Here is a 19,136-nt window from a genome sequence, read left to right as displayed (position 1 = left end):
AAGGAGTTGATCGCCTTACTACTGACTTGGCAGACGATTGGATACACTTGGAGGGTGAGAAGAACCAACTGGCTGGCGAGTTGCCTTAGATTGAGGCTCGCTCTCATTCATCCAATGGCGAGTTGGTTACCCTTCGTGCCCAAGTTGCTTCACTCCTGGAAGAGTTGGGGATCTCCGCTACGGATGCTGACCACTACCGTCAGGAGGTGGTAGCAATCGGAAAAGAACGAGATGACCTTGCCACTCGCCTAAACCAAGCAATGGGAGTTGTGCAGGAGAGGGACAACTTAGTTGCTCAAGTAGAGGCTTTTAAGAAGGAACGAGATGAGTTGGCTATTCCGGTGGAGTGTGCCTTGAAAGAGCGGGAAGGCTTTGCTGCCAGGTTTAATTGTGTGAAATTAGAAATCGAAGGATTAGCCAAGTCCAAATCCGAATATGCTTCTTGTTTGGCCACTCTTGGAGACAAACAAAGAGAGCTACTTATAAAGCTAGGGCGGCTGAAGGCATGAAAACTGAAGCCGAGAAAAACTTGGCTAAGGTGAAGGGCCTTCTTAAAGACAGCGATCGTCAATATCTTCAACTTGACGTAGTTGTTAAATCTGCCAAGAAAACAATTTCTATCCTAGAGTGTCAGTTGGTTGAGTTGGGTTCTACCTTGGAGGATTCTCAGAACGACCTTAATCGGGTCCTTCCCAATTGGTTGTTGTCCCCAAGATTCGATTACGAGCCTCGGGTAGAGGCTTTAAGTTGGGTGTAAAACAATTCCGTGAGCTTCTTCTTCGGGAACCCACAACGAACTTGCATACTTTGGAATGGAAGTCTATTCGAGCTAGTGAGGTTGCCCTTCATTTCTGTGACTCCCTTGGTCGGGCCGAGATGCCTGACGCTTTTCACCACCCATCTTGATGTCTGTTTAGCTCGGAGTTTTCATATCCCCGTCAGGATTTGCTTTTGATTTTGTTTTTGAAGCTCTGTACATGTTTGTACTTCGAGGCCTTTTTTTTTATATTTGACTTTTGTAAGCCGTTTTCGAGGCCTTTGAACTTTGCTTATTGGTTGTGAAGTATTCATTACTGCTTCTAGGTCACCTGCATCATGATATCAACTCATGTTATTCATACCTTATGTATTAGCTTTATGTTGTTTATAATTTCAAGTGTTACGTCGTCTATCGGTAGGAGATTCTCTTGATCTCTTTTAGCCATTTTGGACTAGTGGGAGAGTTCCTCGATCACGTTGCCCGCTGGCGAGAAGGTGTTAACAGGCGATTTCCTTGACCGTTTTAACCCTTAAGTTTTTAGGCTCGTGGGAGAATTCCTCAACCACATTGCTTTCTGGCGAGAAGGTATTAACGGGAGGTTTCCTAAACCATTTTAACCTTTTAGTTTTTTGGCTCGTGGGAGAGTTCCTCGATCCCATCGCCTTATGGCGAAAAGGTGTTAACGGAAGATTTCCTCAACCATTTTAACCCTTAAGTTTTTAGGCTCGTGGGAGAGTTTCACAACTACGTCACCTTTTGGCGCGAATGTGTTAACGGGAGATTTTATTGACCGTTTTGACCCTTAAATTTCTAACCTCGTGGGAGAGTTCTTCGACCACATCGCCTTATGATGAAAAGTAAAAGGAAATTTCTTCAACCGTTTTAACATTTAATTTTTTAGGCTCGTGGGAGAGTTTCTCGACCACGTTGCCTTTTGGAAAGAAGGTGTTAACGGGAGATCTACTCGACCGTTTTAACCTTTAAGTTTTTAGACTCGTGGGAGTGTTTCTCGACCACGTCGCTTTCTGGCGAGAATGTGTTAACGAGAGATTTCCTCAACCGTTTTAACCTTTAAGTTTTTAGGTTTGTGGGAGAGTTCCTCAACCACGTCGCCCCCTGGCGATATTAGGCTAGTGGGAGTTCCCTCGTCCATGTCACATTTTCCTCGTTTTTTTCTTCAAGTATTGGTCATTTATTGAAAAGCCAAAAAAAAAAAAAAAAAAACCAAAGAAAAAGGTGAACAAAAACGTGTCAGCATTTATTGAAAATGATATTCATACGTAAATCAACAAATAAAATAAAAGAAAACTATATATCTTTCCTTTAAACGTAGTACTTTCGTAGATGCTCTACATTCCATGAGTGAGGTAGCTGACTTCTTGCAACATCCTTGAGGTGGTAAGCTCCCTGTCTATGACTTGCCACTCCAACATAAGGACCTTCCCATCAAGGGGCCTAATTTCCCTTCTTCTCCCAAGGTGACGCCGGTTTCCTTCAGCACTAAATTGCCTACTTTGAAAGATCTGGGCTTCACTCGCTTCTTGAAGTATTGCTCTGCTTTCCACTTAGAAGCTACAACTCTAACTTCTACATCTGCCCTTATCTCACCTAATAGGTATAGGCTGTCTTCTAACCTTGTTACGTTTGCTTTTGGATCAAAATTTGTTCTTCTATAGCTTGGTAACCCGACCTCTACCAGTGCCATCGCCTCACTCCCATAGGCTAGGGCAAAATGTGTTTAGCCTGTTGAGCTTTTTTCTGTCAGTCTGTCAGTCTGTAAGCCCACAAAATTTTTAGGAGCTCGTCAACCCATAGCCCTTTTCTGTGGCCTATCTTCTTTTTAGTATTCTCATGATGGTTTTATTAGTTGCTTCCACCTGTCCATTTGCCTGGGGATGGCTTGGGGAGGAGTACTTGATCTTGATTCCTAGTTCCGCACACCATTGACAATAATGTTCAGAGTCGAATTGTCTTCCCTTATCAGAAATGATACACTAAGGTATCCCAAACCTGCATACTACTCTCTTCCATAGGAACTTTGTCACACTTTGAGCAGTTATTGTAGTCATCGCCTCAACTTCTGCCCACTTTGTAAAGTAGTCGACGGCTACGATAATGAATTTGGTTCCTCCTTTGCTAGGAGGCATAGGGCCTACCAAGTCTACTCCTCATTAGGCGAACAACCATGGGGACGTTATGGACCGCAACTCTTCAAGAGGTGCACCTAGCATTGGTGCATGAATCTGGCACTGTACACACTTTTTTGCAAACTCCTTTGCACCTTTGAGTTCGTTTGGCCAATAGTTACCTGCCCTTACAATCTTTACGGCGAGTGATCATTCTCCTGAGTGACTCCCGCAAATCCACTCATGTTCTTCCTTCATCACGTACTCAACTTCTTCCTCTATTACGCATCACAACAATGGGTTGGAGAAACTTCACCTATAAAGTAATCCGGAATTATGGTAAACCTGGTCGCCCTGCTTTTTAGCTTTCTCACCTCTTCCGTAGATGGGGGAAGATCACATGTCTCCAAATACTTTTTTATATCATTAGCCCATCCTGGCGTATTCTCCCCATTGTACAAACTTTCCTCTCCTATCGCTGGTCTAGCCATCGTTCGTAAATCAACCTTCTATGCTATCGTTTCTTCTTGCTTTGCTAAGGCCGCTCACGCCAATCAGTCAACCTTGGGATTGTCTCCTCATGGTATCTTCTCGATTCAAAAGTATTTGAGACCTTTGCTCTACTCCTGAACTTGGTGAAGGTATTTTATTAGCTTGGATCCCTTTGCCAAATACTCCCATGTGATTTGCCCGACTACCACTTGTGAATCGATTTTCATCTCGACTTCTTCGCCTCCTAATACCCTCATGATCGCCACACTGGCAAGTACTTTAACTTCGTTGTTTGTCACTTTGAACTCCAATCGAACTGCATGGTACGACTCTTTCCCATCACCAATTACTACGTGCACACCGACTCCTCCACCTGCTCGGCAGGCTGACCCATCTACATACACTTGCCATGGATTCTTCTCAGTTGGTTTATGGACTTCTTCTCTTAAATTTGAAAATTGCACTACAAAATCGGCTAGTATATGTCCTTTCATAGCGCTTTTTCGTATGTAGCTGATGTCGTACTCACTTAGTTCAATTGACCATTTGACTAGCCATGCTGAGCTGTCTGGTTTCTGCAAGATCTTTTGTAGAGGTGACGAAGTGATTACCTTTATTAGAAAGGTTTGGAAATAAGGTCGTAATCGCCTTGCTGCTACTACTACAGCGAAGGCGACCAACTCAACCTTTGGATACTGGGCCTCTGCTCCTCTCAACGCCCTTCTTACGTATTACACCGGCTCTTGCTCCTTCCCCTCCTCTTGTACCAACGTAGCAGACACTGCATCTGGAGTTACTGCTAAGTACAACAATAATGGCTCTCATGGCTTAGTGTGACTGAGCAATGGCAGCTTAACCAAATATTCTTTTAACTGAGTAAATGCTTCCTCGCACTTGGCATCCCACTCTCGTGCTTTCTTAAGCACCTGAAAGAAAGGAATATACTTATCCGTTGATCGAAATACAAACCTGTTCAAAGCTGCAATATTGTCTGCCAGTTTCTGTACTTTGTTCAAGTTAGTGGGCGACTTCATCTCTATTATTGCTCTAAATTTCTCAGGATTTGCTTCTATTCCCTTCTCTGACACCATAAAATCGAGGAATTTTCCCGACTGCACTGCGAATGTGCATGTCATTGGATTGAGCTTCATTTGGTACCGACGTAAAATTGGAAAAGCCTTCCTAAGGTCTTCTATGTGTTAGTCAAACTCCCTGCTTTTTACTAGTACATCATCCATGTATACTTCCATGCTTCTTCTTATCTGGTCTTTAAATATTTTGTTTACCAACCTCTGGTAGGTTGCCCCAGCGTTCTTCAAGCCGAAAGGCATCACCTTATAGCAGTATAGTCCTTGGTCAGTTATAAAAGCGGTTTTCTCCTAATCAGCCTTCTTTATCCTGATTTGATTATATCCCGAGTATGCATCCATAAAATTAACAGTTTATGCCCTGATGTTGTGTCTACTATCAAATCTATCCTTTTTAATGGGAAACTATCTTTCAGGCAAGACCTGTTAAGGTCGGTAAAATCCACACACATTCGCCACTTTCCGTTAGACTTTTTCACCAATACCACTTTAGACACCCACTCTGGGTACTATGCTTCTTTGATGAATCTAGTTGCTAATAACCGATCCACCTCCTCTCGGTACTGAACTTTCTCTTCTTTTATTTTACTGGACGTGCCTTTGGATCTACGTTCAGCTCGTGTTGGATGACTTCATCGCCTATCCTTGGTATATCTTTATGACTCCATGCAAATACGTCTTTATGGTCTAGAAAGAAGTCTATTAGTTGTTGTCTATCTTCTTGTGCTAATTTTGTCCCAATCTTCACATGACTTTCGAGATGATTCTGCTCGAGGGTGACCAACTCTAAAGGTTCATCTACCTCCCCGTGCTTCAGGGTATCTTCATCTCTAGTCTTTAACTCCATCACCATTACCTATGGTCCTAGCGGGAAGACCGTTTATTCTTCAGTATCCACGATATTGACCTTTCCTTGCCCTGGTATGAGTTCCTGAACATAACATTCTCTGGCTAAGACCTGCTCGCCGCGCACTTCACCTATTCCTCTTGGTCCACGCACCTCACCTGTTGGGAACTTTATTTTTAGATGATAGGTTGAGATAATGGCCTTTAATGCATTCAACGTGGGTCGCCAATGATCGCAATATATGCCAATCGAGTTCTCACAACTAAAAAGTCGTCGTCGTGACGACTTAAGGGTCTGTGCCTACAGATATTGGTAACGTAATGGACCCCATTGGTTGCACTGCATCTTCGGTGAACTCTTTCAACGTAGTTGGTACTGGTTTCAACTATTCTTCGTCGATTCCCATTCTGCAGAAAGCATACCAGAACAAGATATCCGTCTAACTTCCATTGTCAATCAATATCCTCCTGGTGGTAAAATTTGCCACCAACATTGTTACCACCAAAGCATCATCATGGGGATATAAAACCCCACGACAATCTTCCTCCTTAAAAGATATCGTGGGGGATACTTGTACTTGGGGCTGTTTGACGGGCCTCTCTACATTATAAACTTCTTCATATCTTGTTCACCTTGCATAGGTCTTTCTTCCTGAGGAAGTTGGGCCACCTCTTGCATACCCGCCACCGATAGTGTTTATCTCACCTAAAGGTTGGTTTCTTTGATTTTCATCTGCTCTCGTTCTTCGATTCCTAGGTTCATTTGACATCCTTTCCCTTTTTGGTGATTCATGTCGCTTGATCTTACTTCTTCGCTTTTTGTGCTTATTCTTTCGTTCGCTTGTTTGCTGTGGAGGGTTGATGTTCTGGGCAATCAATCGTTCCAACTCCCCACTATTCCTCATGTCCTCTACTTTTCATTTCAAGTTCTAGCAGTCCTCAGTTCTGTGTCCCCTTGTTTTTTTATAAGTGCAGTACTTCTCGATTTGCCGTTCGTTCTCAGTTGGTTCTTCTTCCTTGGTTTTTTCCTAAATTGTATACATAATCACCATTATGCCTTCTTAAATTACCATCCCGCCTTAACTCATGTTGGTCTCTCTTCGCCTTTCGACCTCCATCTCGGTCTTTCATCTGTCCTCCTTTCATTTCCCGTTCACTCCTTCTTTCTGGTTGTGTGGTTAAGGCGATCAAGTTGTCTTCAACATTAGCAAAATCATCAGCGTTGTCCATGAACTCTTGTAAAGTGGAAGGGGTTTCTTGGGCCAGCTCAGCCATGAAAGGGTTTCTCGGCCAAAAACCTCCCAACAGTGCTGCTAGCATGATTTTCTCATCTTGGTCATCGGTCGTCATTTTTTCTTTATTGAAGCATGTCAAATATGTTTTCAAACTTTTCATCCTCTTGTTGTTTGACAATTAACAAGTATGCGGCGAGTCTTTTGCGCTTTCTACTCGCCATGAATTGGGTTAAGAACTGTCGGCCCAGTTCTTTGAAACTTTCTATGGTGTTTGGTTGCAGTGCACCAAATCATCCTCTCACCGATCCCAATCGAGTCAAATGGAAGGATCTAAACACAATTTCTCCCAGGAACCCGTGAAGTGTCATATGGGCTTTGAAAGTCTCAAGGTACTCCACAGGATCTTTCGAGCCATCGTATAGGTCCATTGACGAGACTTTAAATTTTGCGAGCAGGGACATCGTCAGAATTTTCGTAGAAAACGGTAGATTTATACTGGACAGTAACTGATCGACCGAAGAAGACGTTCCTACCTTTTTGGTCATCTCCTTATATTTATCCATCAAGCTACATACGTCATGGTGCAATTTCTTCACTTCCTCGTTCTCTTGATGGTCTTTTCCCGCACTATTAGCATCCATGTCTACCTTGTCAGCCTCACTGGGTGTCGCATGCTCGCCTGTGGGTCATTCCATGACTTAAGAGTCTCATTTTCCTTATGCAGGAAATCCAACTCCATGGAAAGCTTCTTTATCATCTCCTTCATTTCCGCAATCATCTCCTCCATGTTTTGTGAAATTTCTCCCTGATCTCTAGTTGTCGATGACCGACTAGTGATGGGCATGTGAAAAGCACGCAAAGTGTGAACTTAACAAATCTCATAGATGACGCCAACTGTTATGGACATGTTTCACCGTCGCCACCTTACGATCGCCTGCAACCAAAGAGTAAAGAGCACAATGGTTCGAGAAAACGCCTCCGATGCCTAAGTCGGTGATTTGAAAATAATAATAATAATAACAATAATTCGATCCATTTACTTACCATGAAATTTTTCTTTATATAGAGCTCCATGAGTTATCTCCGTTCCCTTATCAGATAGTGGTTATCCTTTATTTGAATTCACATTTAGAGATGAAGATTCATCTTTTAGAAAATTTGAATAATAACCTATTTTATCTTTTGTCGCCGATTGGATAGTTATCCAGTCGGTATTGGTCATGGATTGGGTTACCTTGGTGCTTGTCTGGGCCTCTTGGTAATGATGTAGGCTTTGATCACAAGTAAAGGCCCAAATCTTCCTTAGGAGCTAACCGGTCGGGATGTCCTCTCCACTGCACATTTGCAATCTCTCGTATGTCTCTTGTAGGCAAATTAGTTCCACCCGATCCGCAGGGCTTAGGCCAACTTGGATTGAAAAGATCTAAAGCTTTGCAAGTTTCCAAAGGATAAATCGAACCCCACATAAACCAATGTTGTTCTTGTATAGGAATCCACCACCCAATCTTTAACTCTTTTTTCAAATCAAGAGGTACACTTGTAAACCAGCCATGTTTCCGACCTCAGGAGGTATCCATCCAGAGAGATTATTCAAATCCTTCAACTCAGTCAAATTTGCTATTTCTCTTGGTATCTCTCCGTGCAAAGAGTATAATGCAAGTAGATCCCCATCAAGTGCCGGAGCCTAGCAATGCCCAGAGAGACCTTACCTAATAGCCCCTTTCCCTGCAACGAAATATTCGTCACTTAACCTCTCTCATTGCAAGCAACACCTTCAAAGGAACCGTCCAATGGATTGCAGTTGATGGTCCATGAAGAGAGATGATGGCTTTGAGGGTCCAAAGTTGGTTTCATATCCATGAGTGCTTTGGGTTCTGGCAAGGAAGGTGGCGAGTTGGAAAGACCCATTGCTTGCTTGCCCATGGCAGGATGGTTGCCCACCTGGGAAATGCTAGGATTGTTGTTTACCATAGAAGGTGGCGAGATGCTGCTTGCCCACCATGAATCTAGTGAGATATATCTTCCTTGTGGCATCACTGGGGCTTGTGACTAGTGGGTTGCCTGTTTGTAGGCTGTCGATACGTTTTGGGCCCATCGCTGACGATAGACACTGTTGCCGCTATTGGGCTCCATGCGAAAGGGCTCTATCCCTAGCTACGACGCTACTAGTAGCTTCATGTTGTCATTTGACATGCAAGATACATCCACTATGAATCGATCTAGTGTGGTTCATTGATGCTTGTGCACCATTGGCCCTAGGTTGAACACGATGAGACTTGGCATTGGTGACAGAGGATGCTAACAATTAGGGAGGACCAAGCAGCTTTCCACAGTGAGCTATAGAGTTCAAGTCAAGGGACTCCTATGGCAAGTAAATATTGCAGTGTTGAGGTATTGTGCGAGCAGAGGTCCTCGTGATCGGGGACCACCATCCTGGCGGCAGAAGATGTTGGCGAGCCAGGTGGTGGCCATTGGCAACCCCACTCCATTCACGTTTGGCTGGCAGCCATTTCCTGTTGGCCTCGGGACATTGCATGGCGAGAACCAGGCGGAACAATCTTCGCCTCTTTTGATGGGCCATTCATTGGAGAGACCGAAGGCAGAAGATGCCATTCGCAAAGGGCAACAGGCAGCCAACCTGCCATTGTGAGCTTCTTGGGTAAACGTAGCGTGCACCCATCACACCACTATGCATGGCATGCACAGCTTGGCATGCATAGTAGGTGTATGCCTTCCATGCACTATGCACTCAAGTGCATGGTATATTTGCACGATGGGTGCATGAACTCAATGTTCACGCCCATGCACTTGGTTCTCACCTGATGCATAGTGGGTGCATGTCTTACGCACACAATGGACCATAGTGCACAGTCCACACCCATGTGCACACTTGTGCATGAACTCGATTCTCATCATGCATAGTGGGTTTGTAACGCCCCGTACTCGAATGAGTCAAAGAATTACTATATGTTACTTATAAACATGTCTCACAACACATCTAAAATCTCTAAAGATTTCATAAACAGTAAAAATCTTATATTTTCCAAATAGACACATTATAAACTCCACAAAATCATCACTATAATAATAACATAAACTAAGGGGTTCATAATCTCTCAGTAGTCTCAACATAATAAACTAATAAGTCTTTAAGTCCTATTAAACCAAATACATAAATATAACTAAAAGACATCAGAATTCCATCTTTTACAGTAGTACCGTAAGGTACTCGACCCCCTTCTCCTCAGCTTAGTCATGCTCATACTTCCTATTCCTGGTCCTTAGTTGGACCCTCCACATTATCTAAAAAATATTATGAAGATAATGGATAAGTTATCAACAACTCAGTAAGCATATGACATATACTAACGTGCAAACACGAGTATTTAAGGAGAGAACAAAATATTTTGTAAAGTTATCATATATAACAAAACATGTTTTCAAATGTAACAGAATAATAATTTTAAGATACATAAAACCCAAAATATTTTGGCATAACATAATTTGAGTATCATTATCACATCAAAATAGAGCATCTCACAAAGTAGAGACCATGTTTAACCTCTGTGGTAGGGTTGTGCTATCCCCAGTGGCCAAACCAGGAAGAGACAGAGATGAATCTTCCCCTTATTATTCTCGGAGCCCCGAGTGTGCACACAGGAAAAACCACATAAAAACCACTTTGCTTCAAAAGTGGATGCACTCAGAGACAGAGGAGTTGGTACCAACCCAAACAGAGCAGAGCAAAGAAGAGATAGAGTCAGATAGAAAATCAATACACCATGCCAAAGGTTTTCAAATGCCATATCAAAACAAAACAGAGTATCGTAACATATTCAAATCATTCTCACATATGAAAACAAAATTCAGAGCATCTTCCTAATTGATACACAAATTTTCAAATTTTCAATATCACTATTTTTTCGCATTTCAAAGACAGCATGACAAAATAAAGCTCATATCTACACAATGCATATCAGAAAATATTTTTCTTTTTTCATACAAATTTCATGAGTATTGCAAATAAACGATTGATGTTTTTTTCCAAGTTCTCATTTCATAACCAAACATGCAAAATTTTCAAAAAGTCGACCTTAGTCTAAACAATTCGTGTAAAATCTAGCATAGAAATCTCGTTTACCTGACTCCTGCAGTGTATTATCTATGTCTTGAATTCGACTACTACTAGTCTCGTCACCTATTCATAAAAAAAATATGCACTAAGTGTTAATGATTAGCAACACAACTTTGATCTAACTAATTAAAACTCATAATTCCAAACCATATTTCAGCAAATTAACACACTCAAACAGCCGCATAATAACCCCAAGAGCTCACACTTCAACTCAGAATACCATATACTAATTTCAATATTGACCTATACATCCACCAAAACCAATGTCACACTCAAATAATTAATATATCAACCCCACTTCCGCAGCCAACTCCAACCACCAACAACTCAACCAAAATAGCAATACACATCAAACTTTTCTCCGTTCACAACTCCACAAAAATGTCCAAAACTTTTAAATTTTAATCAGCACCCAACACGATTCACTACTATTTATTTCCAAAGCAAAATCCAGCAAATCATATTTCATTCATCTTACACACGTAAACAGGTCACTAAGAAAGTTTACATCAAGATCTTATACCTAGCGTCGTGTGGTGATCGGTGGAAGAAGGGAGCGAAGCAACGCTGTCCAGTCGTAAAATTCTGCCCTGTAATTCAGCAATAACCCTAATACTTGATTCTTTGAATCTTAGGTTATCATGCGATGGAAACACCCATAATAGACAAGTAGAAGGGAGGAAGTTACCTAAACGCTATGAACTGTTTTCGGTTTGAGGCTCTACGGTTGTGAGGATCCGAGGAGAACAGCGAAATTACACCACCAAAACAACACAAAATCGCAGGGAAGATCCACCAAAAACCCACGGGCTGCACCTTCAAAATCGCAGCACCAAAGCCTCACTAAAATCGTAGGAGAGTGAGAGAATGAACGCGAGAGGGAGAAAATTTCGAGTGTGTGTGCAGGTAAGGGAAAAATCAGTGGGTGAGTGAAAATGGCCAATCCCTTACCGGCGTCGATTAGGCGGTGGAAGTCATCGGCGGCTAAGGCTTGAGACGCAAGGTCGGCGGCGTGCAGCACTCAAGATCTCCGACCAGCACGCGAATGAGGAAGAGCGAGAGCAGAACGAATTTGCTGTGGGTGAGGAAGAAAAAAAAAATAAAAAGTGATTAAGAAACGGGAAGGGAATGGGAAAAATGGGATTTCGTGGGAGAGAAAAATGGGGGAGGAAGAAACTGATGGGAGGGAAAATGGGGAAGAAAAAAAAACCTGATAGAAGGGATGAAGGCTTACCAAACGACGCCGTTTCTGGTTCTTCACGGGGCTGGGCTTCGTTCACGAGCCTGGGCTTCACTGGGTTTGCGTCTTACATGCATAGTGCATGATGAGAACTCGATTCTCGCCTCTCTCTCTCTCTCTTTTTTCTTTTTCTTTTTTCCGTAGCTTGACATTAACCAAATAAAAATAAAAGGCGAAAAGTCTAAAACATTTATTTGAGAGAAAATTTATCTTCTTCTTCAGAGATGATTCTGCAAATCAAAAAATCATCCTTCTCCAACTTCTAGTATAGAGAATAAGTCGATCTCATAGACAAAGCCAGCCTATTATGGATATAATTTGTTCAGCAGGCCGAAACAGGAGAAATAATCATTATGAGTCGACAGTGGTAATTCGAGCCTCAAGGATGCGATTTGGAGCCCACAATAGCAGTTTGGGGGCGTTAGTAAGATGCTCTTACATATATCCATAGCAGTAAATGATAAATGATTACAGGACATATAAAGAGAGAATGAGACACAGTTTACATGGTTCAACATAGAGCCTATGTCTATTAGATATTTAGAGGTCAAATCCACTATAATGTGAGTATTTTTCAGTCTCTCGGATGTCACTATACAATGTGGTCAGTGACCCCTTTAGCCTAGCATAGATCATATCTCTAGAGTCTCTCATAGTAAGGTTGAAGAAGTCCTCTCAATGATCCAGCCAGAGTTGCCCAAGAGCCTCTCTCTCTCCTCAAATCTCAGATCCTAGATCGTTTATCCCCTTTCTTTGAGTAGGAAAATCCCCTTTTTGGAGGTCTTGGTTGGTGAGAAATGTTAGCTTTATATTACATTTCCATCTTCCTTTGCATCTCTGATTTAATTTCCTGAGCCTTGACGCTTTGCTTTGTCTTGTCTCCCTTGCCTTTCTTTTTCCTTCTACATTTTGATAAGGGACACGGGCCACCTAATGGACTGGGCCTAGAATGCTATTTTGGACTTAGTATTTTTAACCTCAACATATGTCTTCAAAATGTTAATCAATTTGAGTGGAATTAGAGTGAACACTCCTAAATTCTGATCACCTGATCACCTATCTCAATCGATGCTTCTTCCTCTTCATGCACTGATAAGTTCTTCCATAGGTCCTCCATTGCTTCGGCCATAACTCCATTTATTAACACTATCATGCAGATTCTGTGCGGTAATACAATGACTCCACGGTCCTCAATGACTAGGAGACAACGCTTTCGTACATGATGCAGCAAACGAGCACTTCTCCTCTGTACTTCCCGAAATACAGAGAGAACGACATTACGTACGTGATGTACTTGCTAGAATATTTGTTATTCCAATAAAAAACATAACTAATTGCGGAAGCTCAACTTTCCAAATGGTGTCGTTGCCGTCCCTTGGAATCTCAAATAGCACATTTTATGGTTAGAATAAATCTTTACAACTTTTCAACACTCTATACTTTATATTTTTTTTAATTTTTATTATTTTTTTATCAAATATTTATTATATGAATATTGAATAAAAAATTTGAAATAATTTAAAAAGAATAAATTCAAAAAAAAATTAACAAAAAATATTAAAAAAATTTAAAATTTAAAATAATATAGAATATAGAATATAGAATGTGATGAAAATTGTGTAACAAAACTCTTATCGTTATTGTTAACAAGTACTTGATGACAGGCAAATTCTTGGGCTTCTATTTATGGCCCTGTATGTGTCCCAAATAAACGTCCAAAATTTATTTTGTATCTCACATAGCCCTCAATGTAATAATAAAAAATTAAGGTTCTCATAAGGTTGAAGAAGATGTCTTCGTTGTAGAGATCTCGAGATGAGCCAATAATCTTAGGGGTCTGATCTGTCTGTAGAGAAGTCCAGTAAATCCGTAGAGATTATTTCCTTTTATGGAAGTCTTTTTCTTATTTAATGTAGTTGAGTCCTACTTGTCTGTCTTATGTCATTTTCATTTTTTTTTTATATCTTACTAACTTCTTTTGACTTTATCTCATCATTGTCTTATCTCTTGGTTTTATCTTTTCTTTGTCTTTCATTCATATCATATCCAACATTGATCGTGATAATAATATTGTAGTTGCTAACATTTCATAGAATACAAAAGAAACAATTCAAAATAAATGATCGACCAGAAGGAAACCAAACAAGAACACTTAGTATTACATGAAAGGAGGAGGAAGGTCTATGATGACAGACAAGCTTTCAATGTTATGATCCTTCTGAGTTATGAGTCTCTTTCTCAACAATACAGGAAATAAAGAAAGATAATGAAAAATGGCACATAAGAGCACTAGTAGTGAGTTAGGCAAATTCAAAATTTAGCTAAGATTTTGCTAGTTTGTTTAAAATACATCTACATCAAACTTGCTAAATCTATAGTAATTTTATCCATCAATTACTTGGCTAATTAAATTTAGCCAACCTAAGTTGTTAGCCAAATTATTTTTTGGACATAAAATATTCTTCCCGAGTCATCACGCACGAAGCCTCATCCACAAAACATCTATTGGTGAAAACTAAAAACACAAAACGTCTCCTTCTCCAAACGCATTCTCTCCATAGAATACCCATTTTTCCTTCTCCAAACGCATTCTCTCTATAGAATACCCATTTTTCTATAGATTTCTCTTATATTTTGCTTAGTGGAGACTTTATCCTTTTACATCTTTGACTTGGATTGTTTTTATCGAGATAGTATTTTCTAGTTAATGCTTTTTGGTCAGAAATTCTATATGACCATTGAAAAAAAAAATGATCGTTAGAAAAATATATCTGTTAAAAGAATATGATTGTTTTAAAAAAAGACCGTAAAAAAATTATTTATATTAGAATAATTTGAACGTTAGAAAAGTAATATGCACTTTTTTAATAATGAATAAATATTCCAATTATCATTAGAATTAAAATAAATAAAAATACCAAAATAAATATTTTAATCGAATGATGATGGATTTAGAGAGTTTGTTATTTGATGTTAATCATTCACAATGGCTCATGTAAAATACATTTTTCTATAAAATATAAAAAAAAATTTATCAAAAGACCCTTCCAATAGATTTTGTATTTTGATCTTTATTTTAAATTTTGCTACAATAATTCTCTAGATATAGAGAATATTGTTCACAACTCTAAAATATTTTTAATTATTTTCTCTCTCATTTACAAATTCATTGGTAGTTAGAAGAAATATTTTAAATAAATAAAAAACAATAAAAAAGAATATTTAAATGATATAGAGAAAAAATAGATAAGTTGATGTATAACCTATTATAAAAATCAATATGTAAAATAGAAAAAGTGAATTTTGGTGATATATTTTGAAGGATATGATAAAATGAACCATTGTGAATGCTCTTAGAACACTAGTAGTGGACTCAGCAAACTTATATTTTAGCTAAAATTTAATTAGATTGCATAAAAATTCACTGTAATAGACTCAACAAAGCTACAATACGTTTAATTTTGATTATTTTCACTAGTCACATTTATTGAGTCCAAGTTGCTGGCCAAATATTATTTTGGCATAGAAAATTCTCTCTCTCACGTGCTATTCGTTTCACTCGAACACACAACTCTTGAAAATTTATCTTCGTCTTAAAAGCACGAAACGTCCAAATCTCATATTCAATCACAGAAGGTGGTCAGTTTCCATCAATCATCATTTTAATGATGTGGCATCAACTTACTAGAGTGCTTCAATTTTTAGTTTTGCAATATGATTATTAATTGATGCCAATTTTTTTTTTTAAATCTAATATCAATATTAGAAAATTAATGTATATTTTTTTAATAATGAATAAATATTTAAATTACAATTAAAATTAAAATTATTAAAAATGTCAAAATTAATATTTTAATAGAATAATAGATTTAGATAGTCTCATATTTAATGTTATTAAAAAGTGACTAACTAAATTTATAAAAATGAATTCTTTAATTAAGTTTGGTCAAATTTTATTATTTAAAAAAATAAATTTTCTAGTCAAAATTTACTGAAAGAACGGATAGGCCAAAACCGTATGAGAAATGGCATTCGGGGATTTCGTACCGGCCACTTTGTCAGGAAAAGTAGATCAACTTGTTGATGTGAGAGCTGGGGATTACTGGAGATCCAGTCTGCAAAGAAAAAGATAAACAAGATCTTATTTCATTGAGATATCCATCACTTTTCCCCCTGCGGCGGAGGAGGAACGGTCAAGTTTCCATTCTCCTCAGTGCTTAGACCTGACACCAATTACAAGTTGGTGTCGTTCTTTGGAGGTTATCATTCTTTTTAACGTCATGCCATTATTTCCTCCATGCATTTGAAGAAAAAGAGATCTAGGATCTCCAACACATTAGCCAAAGACAGGACTGAGGAAATTAAGCATAATACGAGGATTAAAAAATGTTTATATCTTAAACTTTTTGTGCTACAAGTCCAAAGCAAAATAATTTGACTGAAGAAAAAAAGTAAAGCGATCACTGCAAGAATCTTCAAAGTACTGTCATGCTAAAATCAAAAAGAAAATAATAGGTAAAGGAAAAGAAAGACGACAACTACAAGAATCTAGTAAGCATTCTCAACTCCCAGCCCTATAAAATGGAGGATCATTAAATGAAGAGGTGCACGATGAAAAATACCAGTAACCAGAGACAGAATTGGAAAGAGAGAAAATCATAGAAAAACTACTCTTTTATTTTCTTCATGTATCCTTGTTGGTGTGAACCCAAGTTGAATTCTGAGGTATTCAAGTAAAATTTAAGATTGTAAGTAATCTTGTTATTTTAAATAAAAAAAATTAGAATTTTCAAGTATATTTATTGTTTACTTGCTTATTGTTACATACTTTACATATTGAGAAATTATATATATAGTTTTAGAGTATACAATTCCTCATACTCTATTCGAAAAAAGTGGATAAATTTGAGACATACATAAAAAAAATTATTTTTTTAAGAGTTAGTCAACATATAATTTTAAAATGAGGACTGCTCATACAAGCTTATACAATTATGTTTAAAAAAAATGAAATTACAATAATATACTTTTTAAAATGATTTTTTTTTCTTTTATCCCTATTGATCAATGGGACTCCACAAACAGTCCCCCACTCAAGACTGTAAATGAAATTTTTTTTAATAGTAATCCTCACTTTTTTTCAAAAGGAATAAATGGAGATTGCATACTTTAAGACTGTATATAGCATTAGCGGCAAGTAATTTATTAGAAAATAATGAAAGTATAATACAACCAATCTTCAAAGTCTTAGGGTGGGTTTAGATAAGATGAGATGAGATATTTTATTAAAAATTGAATAAAATATCGTTAGAATAGAAATTTTTAATATTATTTTTATTTTAGAATTTGAAAAAGTTGAATTATTTATTATATTTTTGAACGAAAATTTAAAAAAATTATAATTATAAAATGAGATGCGATAAGATGAGATATTTTGTGTATCCAAATCCACCCTAAGTAATTTATTAGAACAAGTCATTTTAGTTTTTTCTACCTTGCTAACAAAAGTTTTAAAAGCCGATAGCCTGATATCGATGCAGGATCAATGTTTCATTGGCGCCTACGTTTTCAACTGGCACAAGCAAATCCCTTATATAAATTCTTATTTCCACTGCTTATGGCCGTCACAATTCAATTCTCATGGGAATTGATATACGCATAACTATTAATTACTTTTATACGTACAATACTCTAAAAAAAAATATTACTATTTGATGAATTTAAACATATTAAAGAAAAAAGATTAAATAAATTAAACAAAAACTTAGATATTGGTATAAAAATTATGTATTAATTATTAATGGAAAAAGACAAACATGCACACTCATGAAGCACGATTCCCAACATCACATGAGAATTGTTCCCATTGGTTACGGGATGGTGGTCCACCTCTTATACTCTACTGGATCCTCTGAATCCTGCATAGGATTTATTTGTCAGCCATTGTGAAGAAAATAACACACCGTTTTCCTTTTATTGTTTTTTCAGGCGATTTTGAAAGGGACCAGTACTACTTAACGTTGGTCTCAGTACTACATAATATCTATCGTCTCCCGTGCGTCCATCATCGACTTGAAATTGGAAAAAGAAGCCAATCAAATATTCTGTGTAGGTTATTTGTTGCATCTTTTCGTATGTAAATGAAATTGTTATCATGTCAAGTAGTACCTCAACAGGGACAACTCAACCTTTCCTATAATGAGAGAGAGAGAGAGAGAGAGAGAGAATTAGTGAATACCCTGTTTGGTCTGGTCTTTTCTGGGTCATGAGGTTTTGCTAATGCCAAGGTTGGGTGGACATATATTGGAGCTAGTGGGGTTTCTTTGTGTGAGGACTACTGTATCTTTTTCTTGGTGCGGGACTGCGCGCGGGCAATGGCATATGTAGATTTTTTCCTTTTTTCTGAGCGATGACTTTTATGGGGTTATACTTGTAGACCGAAATAAAAAAAATTTTGCTTTTCATATAAATTGTAGTTTGATTCTTTAATTTATCCGGCATTTGTTTTTCACATTTCATTGGTGCATTTTATTAACGCTTAGCCAACATGCAAGTATTTGTAACCATCTTTCAAATATTTCTCAATGTTAGGCTTTTGAAAAAGGTAACATTTTTCTTGAGATTTTGAAAGAGCATAAGTTTGTTCGACTGTTCAAACATTTTGAGAGATATTGAAAATCTTTTGGATCTAAGAGGTCTGATAAATAATATATACTGAAAGCTTAAGGATGTCTTAAGACTCCAGAACAGGGGGAATAGAAATTGCCTCTTATATATTCAATTGTGATAGGGATAATCACAAACTAGTTGGTTCCTTGGCCAAGTCTTTGGAATCAATATTGTTATGGTCTTCTATATCATAGGTCTTCTCATTCTTGCATCTGGCTTATCATGTTCTAGATTCATGTGGCATTAGACTAAATGACTATGAAATTACGTTGATTCTTCCACATATTATGGGTAACCTACAAGATATCTTTATATTCCCATGAAAATATGAGTGCAAGCTATACTTAGTTCTTATGCACCTGCACTGTGAATGTTTGGGCAAAGTCACCACCTCAATCGTGGTGAGTTTTTCTTCTATATATATTTTCAATTACAATAATTACAAATCAAAGGTATAAAATAAAGACTCATTACAATAGAAATGGAAAGAATTGATCTGTATAAATAAATCTCCTAAGATTAAGGACAATAGATAAAGTCAAGGA

The 19,136-nt window shown here is 38.2% G+C and overlaps 1 long non-coding RNA gene across 3 annotated transcripts; it reads right to left on the bottom strand.

Annotated features, from left to right (window-relative positions):
* Nucleotides 1-9,561: 9,561 nt before the first annotated feature.
* Nucleotides 9,562-12,038, bottom strand: LOC108980185. 3 transcript variants are annotated; one of them, XR_004802199.1, is made up of 6 exons: nt 11,917-12,038; nt 11,634-11,757; nt 11,371-11,525; nt 11,206-11,272; nt 10,689-10,745; nt 9,562-9,850 (listed from the first exon to the last, which is right to left on the bottom strand). It is a non-coding gene; the product is annotated as an uncharacterized LOC108980185 (long non-coding RNA). The 3 variants fall into 3 exon arrangements; XR_004802200.1 differs by lacking the exon at nt 11,917-12,038 and adding an exon at nt 10,110-10,232 and having other exon boundaries at nt 11,634-11,853; XR_001994344.2 differs by lacking the exon at nt 11,917-12,038 and having other exon boundaries at nt 11,634-11,875.
* Between the last annotated feature and the right edge of the window lie 7,098 nt (nt 12,039-19,136).

This window comes from Juglans regia, chromosome 8 (genome assembly GCF_001411555.2).
Source record: "Juglans regia cultivar Chandler chromosome 8, Walnut 2.0, whole genome shotgun sequence".
NCBI classification, from domain to species: Eukaryota; Viridiplantae; Streptophyta; class Magnoliopsida; order Fagales; family Juglandaceae; genus Juglans; species Juglans regia.
Note: the sequence above shows the minus strand (reverse complement) of the source record. Positions and strands in the feature narration are given on the sequence as shown.